Raw genomic sequence first — 12,584 nt, forward strand, 5'->3', positions numbered from 1 at the left:
CGATCCAAATTCCATATTGAATAATATATCTATTCCTGAACAGTTGTGATGAAGAATTAACAGGAAAGATGGAGGAAGAACCAATCTTGCTACAAAATGACATTGAGCTGAAGCTGAGGCTCAAAGAAAAATATCAAGATTTTTTGTTGCAGAAAGAAATCTCTGAACACTGTCCTGCACTGTGGGAAAAGTTCAAGATGTCCTTTATTGTCTTTCCAACATCGTATTTAGTGGAGCATGGTTTCAATGCAGTCACCCAACTGGTTTCAAAGCAATAAAACAGACTGGAAAATACTGAATGTAGGGATCTGAGACTCATGCTGAATATCATTTAGCCTGATGTTGAGAAGCTAAAATTACTGAACTAAGCCCATCCATCTCATTAAAAGATGAAAAAGCAATGAAGTAGTGAACAGTTGGGCTAAGCATGCCATAAAATTGTTGATGAAATCTGTTTTACTGTAAATAAATATAGAAATAATTTTATTAGAAGCTTTAAATAAATTAAGAGTAATTTTTGCAATTATTTGTCACTGCTTTGAATTTCTTTCAGTGTGCATCAAAAATCAAAATTGTTTTTAGATTTATGTAATGGACGGAAAGGGAGGGGCAGGGCTGGGCTGGGGATGTGGTCTTGGAGGCGAGGGGGCGATAACCCAAAAATGTTTAGGAAACACTGACCTAGTGTTTATTATTTTCCTTTGTTTTGTACGGTTCTTCTTAAAACTCAGTGAACTGCTCATTCCATGTCAGTCTCTCCCTCTGCACTTTGCCCTTCACTGAACTCCTCAGTTTGGAGGAATGGAAGTATATGGAGATGTATGAGGGAAGAGAGAAAAAACAATGCTGAAATTGTGAGATACACGTAGAAGTCAGTAACTGCTAGAAATCTCAAAAGGGAAATAATGCCACAGATTAGGTGAAATCTGTGAAGAGAGAAAAACACTGAGTTAATATTTCATATGGATGGTTTTAAATCAGAGCTCGGCAATTTCAGCTCAAGCTACAAAGGCTGATATCCTGCAATCGATGAATTCAATTTTGTTCCCAAGACCTAGATGAAAGATGAGGTGTTGTTCCTCAAGATTGTGTTTGGCTTTGTTGGGACAATGTAAGAGGTCAAAGTGGCTGTGGGGTAGGGAATTAAAGTGAGAGGCAACAGGAATATCAAGGTCACTCTCGTACACTGAACTGCACAATTAGTCTGCAGTGCACATGCTGCATACAGACACAGTCCATTCTTCTCAGCACTATACTCTCCCACCCTCCTTTGAACATAGAGTATCCATTTCTTTCCTGCAGTTCATTAAGTAAAATAGGAATAACTTAGATCATCTTATCTGGCACTCCCATTGGTAACACCATGTGGATTCTTATTTCATCCAACTATACTGTTTTCTATCATAAACATATAACTTTATTTAAACGCACATGAAGCCGAAAGACTGGTTGTTCACTAAACAGACTATAATACAAAATGTGAATGAATTCACAGATACAGAATGTAGTGAGTATACCACCACATTGTTCTCTAACCTACATCTTCCGTATTTATTCTTTGCCCACCTGCTTTGAGAGGCACAAGTTGCTTCTAGCCAGACAGGAAATTAGTAGCTGGAAAGTCTCACTGAGAACTATTTAATTTGAATATTTGTTAACAGTTGGCCTGAAAGGAAGAGTTCAGACCCTGATGTTCTGCATCCCAAAATTTTGATGGAGGTCAGAATGGAAATGGCAGATATGCTCATTGCAAATGTGCTTTCAAAATTCCATTGATTACCACAAATTAGAAGAAGGCAGCAGAAAGCTCATTATTTACAAAAGGATGGAAAGCAAAAACAATGAACTATATGCTGAAGATCACAGAAGTTTAGTTATTAAAGATCGAGCAAGAAGGCACAGAAAATAACAGGGCAGTATAGAATCAATATGGATTATAAGAGGAAATCATTTTTGTAATTAAAGATAAAAGGATAAGGTGTACTTGCATTTTCATTATGCTTCCTATGAAGTGTCACACAAGATTACTTTAGATTAGATTCATTTGATTTGTCACATGTACATTGAAACATCGAAATATACAGTGACATGTGTTGTTTGCTGGGGGCAGTCTGCAAGTTTCACCATGCTTCTGGTGCCAACATAGCTAACCCACAACTTACAAACCCTAACCCGTATGTCTTTGGAATGTGGGAGGAAACCAGAGCACTCAGAGGAAACCCACACAGTCACAGGAGAATGTACAAACTCCTTACAGACAGTGGAAGGAATTGAACCCTGATCATTGATTGCTGGCTCTGGTAAGATGTTGGTGGACTCAGTCACAGCAGCCTCACTGGGTCCAAACAGAGGTATAATTGTTCATTGTTTACATCTTTTTTTATGATTGCAAGATACTGCTGGATTTTAAGAACAGCACGTACTGAAGGTCTCCTCACTATCATGTTGTTCTGGACTTTTGGAACGTGTTGGTGCCTGCTACAGGAAGGTGTTGGAAGCAGTGTGTGGGCGTTTTCCTTGTGATCGCCAGACCCTGTTGGACATTGGTAATACAGAATACTGCAAGTCCGGTTCACTGGTTCATTAGCGAGACCAACGCCATGGGAGCTGCAGACCTCAGTCGTTGCATGGACAAGGGCCACAAGCCGTGGGATTGCCTGTAGCAGCCGCTCAGGGGAGGAGACACCGAAGTCGATGCGGTGTGGCAGGCGTCCCTGCTGAGTTGGGGGCTGGCCCCTCTGTTGCTGCTGCCCTCTAGTGTTCGCTTGGTGGAAGACAAACTGGATTCTGTTCAGCTGTGGTTGCTCTAGCGCATGATGATCAGACTGCTGCAGGCTTGTTCTTGCTGCCAACATCCCATGCACCATCACTCTACAGGATATGACACTCGGGGACATGGGCTATATATTTTTTTGTGACTGTATGTTTACTAAAGAAGATAGCGCCAGCAAACGTGACCAAAGATGACATCCTTCAGACAGTTCACTAAACAACTTCTTTTTTCAAATATGATTCTGCTACTATTGGAACCTAAGATTTACATTTTGATGGTATGTTTTCAGGCCAATTGAAAATCAAGCAGTCTGCTGTCCCCGAGGGAGTTTGGTGAGCTTTCAAGTGGAGCGTGCAGCCTGGAGACAGAGTGCAAACCCATGATCTCGCTGATTTCGCCAATTAAAGCATCGGGCAAGATTGAAATCAATGAGGATGAGTGCGGAAGGTGAGTGGGTGTTCAGTGCTGCCTGCCTGTGTTTGACCGGTCTCTCACTCTAGCTTGCTGCTCGCAGAGTCTCCATTTGACCGGTGTTTCTCTCTTCCTTTAGCTGAGTGCTGCTGGAGGTTGGGACCAGAGTCTTGAGTCTTGGGCAATCGCTGTGGTTTGTGGATCAGACTCTGTTTTTAATGTTATGATGTGTTTCTGGTTACTCTTTCTATTGCAATTTTGTGCGATTTCAATCACCATGGACTGGCTCCGCAGCCTGCAGTCAATGAATGACACAGCACTAAATTGAATTGAACTGAACATTTCTGGACTGTTTCAATGATGTTTTATATTCTGTGTTTTTCCCTTTTGTTCGCCATTTGCGCAATTTGTTCTTGTTTTACACATTAGATGTTTGATGTTTTCTTTGAATGGACTCCATGATAGTTCTTCGTTTTGTGGCTGTGGAAAGATGAACCTCAGGATTATATACTTCATACATACTTCAATAATAAATGTACTTTGAATCTCTTTACTGCTATCATTATTACAGGTGCTATATGTGCCTTCTGCTGTGTGCACTGATGGTACTGTTTTGCACTTTGGCCTTGGAGAAAGTTTGTTTTGTTTGGCTGTATTCCTGTATGGTTGTATGACAATTAAACTTGAACTTGAACTAAAGCATTGCACTAACTGCTATGCTACCGTGTCACCACAAGAGGGTATTAAGTGAAATTGGAGCACATGGGATTAGATGCATTATATTAATTGATCAGCCTATAAAGAAATAAATGATCGATTATAACACAATGATGTCCCTTTTGGGGTAGAAGTCTGGGACTAATCAAGTGCCACAAGGATCAGTGATGGACCCACAGTTTTCACAACTTACGTCAATGGGTTGGATATATCGAACTTTGAACTTCATCCAGGTTTGCTGATGATACAAAACTAAGAAGCAATGTGTGTTATGGAGAACGTGCGGAAAGCAATACAGACAGTCCAAGTAAGGACATGGCAGATGGAATATAATGCAGAAAAATGTGAGACCATTCGCTTTGGTAGGAACTAATTAAAGCAATGCATTTTTAAATGGTGAGAGATTGAAAGGTGTTGCTGTTGAATGGGATGTATGTGTCCTTGTCAATAAATAATTATAATGTAAAGGTAAAATAATCAACCATTTAGGCAAACCAACTATGGCCATGATTTTATCAATTCAGATATAAGCAGTTAGTCTTCTCCTGCCTCTATATTTTCTATCTTCCTTTGTTTTTAGTTGAATGGACTATGGAGAACTAGCCAAGTGCATGCAAGGCTTTGGTGTGGAACATGGGTTGCTCTTAACCCACTAGCATCAATGCACAATCTACTTTTGAATATCAACAAAACTGCAGATGTTGTTAACATGAAATAAATTCTGGAAATGTATGGCTGATCAGGAATGAGATCGGGGAGAAGGCAGGAGAATGGGTTTGGGAGGGGAAATGGGTCAGTCATGGTGAAATGACCTAATTCTGCTCCCATCTTTTATGGTCATATGGACATAACCTCTTCTCATTCCTACCATCAGAGAGGAGGTATAGGAGTTTGAAGATACATACTCAGCATTTTAGTAACAGCTTCTTCCGTACTGCCATTAGATGTCTGAATACACCATGACCCATGAACACCACCTCATTATATTTGCACTATTTATTTAACTAATATATATATTTCTTATTGTAATTCATAGTTTATTTTGTGTATTGCACTGTACTGCTGGCACAAAATAGGAAATTTTAAAGTTCAAAAAAATTCAAAGTTCAAAGTAAATGTATTATCAAAATACATACAGTATATGTCACTATATACACCCCTGAGTTCATTTTCTTGCAGGCATACTTAATAAATCCAATAACCATTATGGAATCAATGAAAGACCACATCAGTGGTACAACCAGTATGCAAAAGACAACAAACTGTGCAAATACAAAAAGAAAGAAAGAATAAATAAACAAATAAGAAATAAATATCAAGAACATGAGATGAAGAGTCCATGAAAGTGAATTCATAGGTTGTGGGAACAGTACAGTGATGGGGCAAGTGAAGTTGAGTTAAATTGGTTCAAGAGTCTGATGGTTGAGGGGCAATAACTGTTACTGAACCAAAGGGTGGAGTCCTGTGGCTCCTAATCCTTCTTCCTGATGGCAGCAGCGAGAAGAGAGCATGACCTGGGTGGTGGGGGTCATTAATCGGTGATAATAAACCTGATTTTGATTCTGACCATGTTGTGAACACTGAATTCAGTATGCTGGATTGGAAGAAGTGGAATGCAGGAAAGACCTGGAATGACTGCTTGAGCACCTGGATGATGGGAAGGACTTAAATGACAAACATCACATTGCCGATTGGTACCAATTTAAAGTACTATAAGAAGTGGCCTGGTGAGTGAGAATGGAAAATCCACCCTTGTCCAGCAGAGTGGGGTGAAGAGGATGTATAGTTGTTCTGGCAACTGTAATGAGTTCATATCCCTCCAGTGATCAGAAAATCAACCAATCAAAAATATGGATAAACACAGTTACACCAGCCCTGCCAATTCTACAAGTACAGATTGCAATCAAATCCAGTGAAGTCACTCTATGTCCAAGGTGTGACACTCGACTGAATTTAGATCTTTGTTATCAATGTTGAAGAATTGTTGTTAAGAGTGGATGAGCAAAGTGGGAAACTTGTCATAATGAAGGCAGGTGTTAAATTATGAGTCTCTTGCATTTTGACTGTAGCGATAATATTTCCAACAGCTGAGAACTGTGTGTCCTGGTATGCTGCTAGCACTCATTCCACATGCTTGGACACCTGGTTAAATTCTGCATTGCATGCTATCACCATAATCTACATCAGTTCAATGACTACCAGTGCTGGCCAATATGATTAATCTTCATTGAAAAGTCATTCATATGAATAACACAATGGAGTTTAACATATGTACCAGCTCATTATTTATTCACTTTGAAACCTTTGAGATCATACTCCCAGACCCCTGTGTTGTAGGATAGTGCAGCAGTTTGGATAAAACAGAATAAATATATAATTCCCGATTTCAAGAGTTTTTACCTACCTGTAAAAGATAAAATATTCTAATTGGGATCCAAAAAGGACATGATCACTATTGTCATTTGATAAGTGAATGGCCTGTTCAAAGTTCTTAAGAATGCACTTTGAACAATCCTGGTCAGATTATGGACCATATATATCATTATGGAAGGACTACATTACTCAGGAATAATAGATCGCTTACGGTTGTTACTTCACCAGTAATTCAAAAGACAAGCAGCAACAAATTCAAATGTGGAACTGGTGAATTATTAGAAAATTCATGATTTGGCTTCAGAAATACTGTACCTTAAATAATTTTATTTAATTTAGAGATACAGTATGGTAACAGGCCCTTCTGGCCCATTGAGCTCAAGCCACAATTACACCCATGTGATCAATTAACCTGCAATCCATATGTCTTTCGATTCTGTTGTGATGCAGGGCTTTGGCCTGAAACATCATGTGGTGAACTAGATATACCTGTCTGACTGCTCCTGTGGCTCCTCCCACAGACCCTGCTGACTGCTCCTGTGGCTCCTCCCACAGACCCCGCTGACTGCTCCTGTGGCTCCTCCCACAGACCCCTGTATAAAGGCGACTGTGGGCTGCTGCTCTCCCTCATTTTCCCCAGGATGTAGTGTTGTTTATTCTTCCAGTCAATAAAAGCCGATATCTCGCTTCCTAAGTCTCAGCGTGAGTTATTGATGGTGCATCACATCAACAATTCCTTGCCTCTCTTTGATACAGAGATCTTCCAGTAGATTAAGATGAGAAAACCTGCAGATGCTGGAAAGCCAAGCAACATACACAAAATGCTGGAGATTGTTCATTGTTCATGCTTCCTATTTATCCCTTTGTGTTCTCCATAGTATAGCTCTAAACTGGGAGGGCAAAAGATACATGGGTTAACATTGTTAGCAATAAACCATCCTGGATAATTATCACCCAGTGATAATTACTATTTTTGAATCTGGGAGGAAAAATGCTGGAATGAAACCGTTATTTGTTACAAATACCTCATCTGAGATCAAGAATTAAAGCAAAAAGTTTAACCAGAGGAAATGAACATTACTAGATTGAATCTGAACAAATCCAGGAGGATTCACTCCAAACAAAACCTCATGCACCGATCTGAGATAAAGCAATCTGAATTTTCTGTGGATTGTGAAATTTAAACTCTCCCATGCATCCAATCACAATGGTCATGATATTGTTTTGAAATTGACATATCTAAGCTCTGTTAAATATCTGAAAATCCCATGATTTAGATTAAGACTTCTATTTTCATGTTTTGATTTTATTTCTTTGAATATCTTATTGACTTATTCCTATTCACATGAAAAATAGTTATTCAATCATCCTCTGTACTTGTTATCAGGATATAGGATATTTTGTCTATGTGTTTTGGTCTTCCTTTTGCTCTTATTCTATCTAACTTTTCCAATTCTAAGAAGGGATTACACATGAAATGGCATTGTATACATTCTTTCAAGTACAGTTTGTTCTATTGACCATTCCCAATATAATTTTTTTCTTTTTTCAGAGATGTACTGTTTGCAATACTGGATATTTTACTTTGTTTTTGCGATACATTATCAGATTATATGACTAGATGTTCAACAAAAAAAGATATAAAAAATCTTAAACTAAATAAAAATCCCCAAATCAAGTTCAGGGATTTATCCTAATGGAGCTAACTTTTAATATCATCCCATTCATTTCTTCCAAAATGTTGTTATACTGTATTTAGATTTTTAAGAAAAAATCAATTTGGCAGATTTTACTGAAATTTGTAATAAATTTTCTAATTGGAAAAATGAAAATAGCATTATTTAAACAAAAAATAATGTCCAATCTACACTGAAAATTCTAGCAATTTTGCTGTAAATGGCAAAATAAAAGTTCAATTCTCCTTGATGAAATCTCACTTCCTATAACCCTAAATATGATCTTACATCTGAGATAACATGCCAGTGTGAATAATGAACCTTAATAAGTCTAGAAGAGGCATTAGAAATAGTATAGCTTTCTGTGGTATCTTTCAATTTTCTCTGAATCAATGGCAGATACCAAAATGACAAAATAAAATTAGGAATAAAAACTAATAATCAACCTGAGATGTTGGATTATATATCAGTAACACTAACACAGCAAGTCAAATCCAATCTACATATCTTGTGAATAATACAAATTCAAAAGATCCATGTGGTAACTTTAGAATATAACTATTATATAGATCTAACAGACTTTAAAAAAAAAATCAGGGATATTAAGGCCTGAAATCAAAATTTAAAGTTCAAAGTAAATTTATTATCAAAGTACATATATGTCACCATATACAACCCTTGCAGGCATACTCAGTGAACCCAAAAACCATAATAGAATCAAAGGAAGACCACAACCAACAGGACAGACAAACAACCAATTTGCAAAAGACTACAAGATGTGCAAACACAAAAGTAGAAAAAATAATAAATAAGCAATAAATATTGAGAACATGAGATGAAGTGTGATGAAAGTGAGTCTTTAGGTTGTGGGGTCAATTCAGTAAAGGGGCAAGTAAAGTTGAATGAAGTTATCCTCACTGGTTCAAGAGCCTGATGGTTGAGGGGTAATAATTGTTCCTGAACCTGGTAGAATGAATCCTGAGGCTCCTGTACCTTCTTCTTGATGGTAGCAGTGAGAAGAGAGCATGACCTAAGTGATGGGGGTCCCTGATGATGGATGCTGCTTTCCTACTCTTTATAGATGTGCTCAATGAAGGGCAGAGCTTTACCCTATCCACTACTTTGTAATAGGATTTTCCATTCAAGGACATTGGTGTTTCTATACCAGACTGTGATGCAATCAGTCAATATACTCTCCATATAGAAGAGTATAGAAGTCTGTATCTTGAAGTATTAGATGACATGCTGAATCTTTGCAAACTTCTAAGGACATAGAGGCACTGTCATGCTTTCTTCATAATCGCACTTACGTGTTGGGCCCAGGACAGGTCCTCTGAAATGATAATACTAAGGAATTTAAAGTTGCTGACCCTCACTACCTTTGATCCCCTGATGAGGACTGGTTCATGGATCTCTGGGTTCCTTCTCCTTAAATCAATACAGTGATTCAGCAAAACAGAAACTAAAAGAAACATTAGCTTTATTTACCTCACGTTTCTTATAATTTTCAAATTGATGTGGGGCAGTGGAAAACATTTGCCTAATTAATAAAACATTGCCCTACTTCTAACAGTCTTGCTGTGATAGAAACTGAAAATGTATTGAACTTCATCAAGGAGTGCCCTTTTTCAACAGGCAATGGTGTCATATTTTGCTTCTACAGAAACAAAAGATACGGTAAACAGGAAATTGTACATTTGCCTGCCACTAATATACAATTCTTTACAGAATGAAGTGCAAATTTCATTTTGCCAACTTCAGATATAAATAATGGAAAAAAGCATGACATAGAGGTTATGGATAAATGGCTACATGGTGTTCTCAAAGTTATTTAACTAAGCTCCACAAAAACAGAAGAAAATTCAAGGAGGGTAAGCCACCTTAAGCCTGCCCCACCATTCAACATGATTATGCCTTTAATATTTTGGCTTCAATGCCTCGATAAAGGGAGCCAGGAATTGAAGGGTAAAATAGTGTGGACGTCCTCCTGCAGAAAAGAGAATCTAGACAAGAGTTTGCAACTCTGGATCAGAGGCATCAATAGTTAAGAAACATTTTTTCAGGTAAAGAATGCAACTTCCATTTAACTCAGGAAAAGCTTAATAATATTTAATAATTTTATATATACAGTTGATCAATTTTTGCTAACTGCGTTTCTTAACAAATGTAGAGCCGAACTGGGTAAATGAAGTTTGGATGTATACCTGCTGGGATCTTCTTCAAAAGTCCTAATAGATTCAGTGACATGTAAAGATTATTTGTTTCTCTTAATATTCCTAAGAACTTATAATTAATAGACGTAAGTGATTCTGCATTGATAGAAATAGACATTGGCAATAGCTTAAACTGTGTCCTCATACATTATAGCTTGTTTTTGCCATTGAAAGAGTGATGATCAAGATTCCTTACTTGCCGTTGTTGCTTGCTCAACCAGGATAAGGACATTTAATATTATCCCAAATGAGAGGATTGCCAGGGCAGTCAAGGATCTTTATGTTCTCACGAGCAACAGGTGAGGTCTCACAGGACTAGAGAGGAGTGGATGTTGTGCCTTTGTTCAAAAAAATAGAGATAATTCAAGTAAATATAAGCTAGTGAGCCACATGTCGGTGGTATGGAAACTATTGGAGAGAATACTGAGGGATAGGATTTATACGCATCTGGAAAGGCATAGCCTTCTTAGGGACAGTCAGCATGGCTTTGTGGAAGGAAAGTAATAACTTACAAACTTGATTGAACTTTTTGCAGAGGTGACAAAGGAGCTTGATGAGGGTAAGGCAGCAGATGTTAGCTAAATGGACTTTAGTAAGACATTTCATAAGGTTCTTCAAGATAAGTTGATTCAGATGATGCATAAGATACTGAGTGAATTGCACTTTTGTATTCAGAACTGGTATGCCCATATTGTATCTTTTGATTCTGTAGAAAGAGGGGTGGAAGGCTATTATTTTGGCTGGAGACTCATGTGCTGTGATATATATCAATGATCTGCATGAAAATATGTCGAGTGGATCAGCAAGTTTGCAGATGACACCAAGTTGTGGAGAATGTTAAGGACTATTAAAGAATAACGTGTGAAATTGATGAATTACAAATATGGGCAGAAAAGTGGCAGACAACATTTAGTTTGGGCGAGTGTGAGGTTTTGCACTTCAGGAGACTGAATGAAAGGAAAAACTCTAGTTAGTGGTAGATGCCTTATTAGCATTGAGGTAGAGGGATCTTGGTGTCCAGGTCCGTAGTCCATTGAAAGCGATTGCACAGATCGATAAAGTGGAAAAGAAGACATGTGACATGCTTGCCTTCATTAGTAAGGGTGCTGAGTATAAGAGTAAGGAAGTCATGCTGCAGCTAGATAAAACTTAAGCCAGATCATATTTGGAGTATTCTGGATGTGGAGACTGTGCAGAAGAGGTTTACCAGAATGCTGCCTGGATTAGAGGGTATGACTATAAGGGAAGATAGGACAGACTTCAGCTGATTTCCCTAGAGCAGGGGTTCCCAAGTCTTTTTATGCCATGGATGAATACCATTAAGGAAAGGGTCCATGGACCCCAGGTTGGGAACCCCTGTCCTAAAGAGTTGGAAGTTGAGAGGAGACCTGATGGAGGATTTTAAAATTATGAGAGGCAGTTGATAGGGTAGCCAGTCAGAATCATTTCCCCAGGATAGAAATACCAAAAACCAGAGAATATTTTTTTTCAATTAGAAGGGGGAGGGTAAAAGTTGAAGTGATGGGAAAGTTTGTTACTCTGGCATCTTCTGGACATGCTGGATTGAAGCAAATTTTCAGTTTTGCCATAATTACATCCAATGAGGTGTATTATTTAAGACACAAGAGACTGCAGATGCTGCAATTTAAACATAATATTGTTACGTACCCTGTAACTGGGTCACTTACCAGAAAAGATAGAGAGGTCCGTTGAAGTCTGATGGTACTATTTTTAAAAGTTTTTATTTATAAAGGGGCACAAAAATAAGGTTAATACAAACATTCAGATAATATACGTCGTCAATACTCAATCTAAAGCGCGGGTATAGTAATAATCATCAATAAGAAGTAGCTCTATCGTTTGTCTAGGGGGTAATATATTGTCCGTTGGAAATATAAAAGTCACTCAGTTCCTGCAGGCTTCTGGGTTTTGGGGACCGCTGGGTTTTCACTTGTTGGAGAGAGAGAGATTTGTGAGAAAAGAAACTTGCCCGGGTCTTTTAATGAGGCCAATCCGTTGAGTCGGGGGAGTTGGTTCCCCATTGTTAGTTCAAGAAAATCGCTTCTGTGGCACCCGCCACCGGCTCCCAGGCAAGGGAACCGAATGCACGTGGCTTCCTTCAAATGGCTGCCCGCTATTACGGGATCGCTAGCGTGTCTTCTGGTGCATGTGAGGGGCCGTCTCTACAGCCCCTCTTTTATCTTGACTCGCAGGGTAGCAGATGTCAATCAGGTTGGGGGGATGATGCAATCTCCCCCCTTCACCCAGCCCACTTTGCCCGAGGGCTTGCACGTAGCATAGTCCCCAATCCACAAATGTGTCTCCAAGAGACAATGGCCGGTATCAATGGGTCCGCCTTTTGGAGGCCAGGACACATTCCAACTCTTTTGTGGATTCTGCCTGTCTCTCTCTCGTTTCCTG

The sequence above is a fragment of the Hemitrygon akajei genome, chromosome 20, assembly GCF_048418815.1.
Source record: "Hemitrygon akajei chromosome 20, sHemAka1.3, whole genome shotgun sequence".
Taxonomy (NCBI): Eukaryota; Metazoa; Chordata; class Chondrichthyes; order Myliobatiformes; family Dasyatidae; genus Hemitrygon; species Hemitrygon akajei.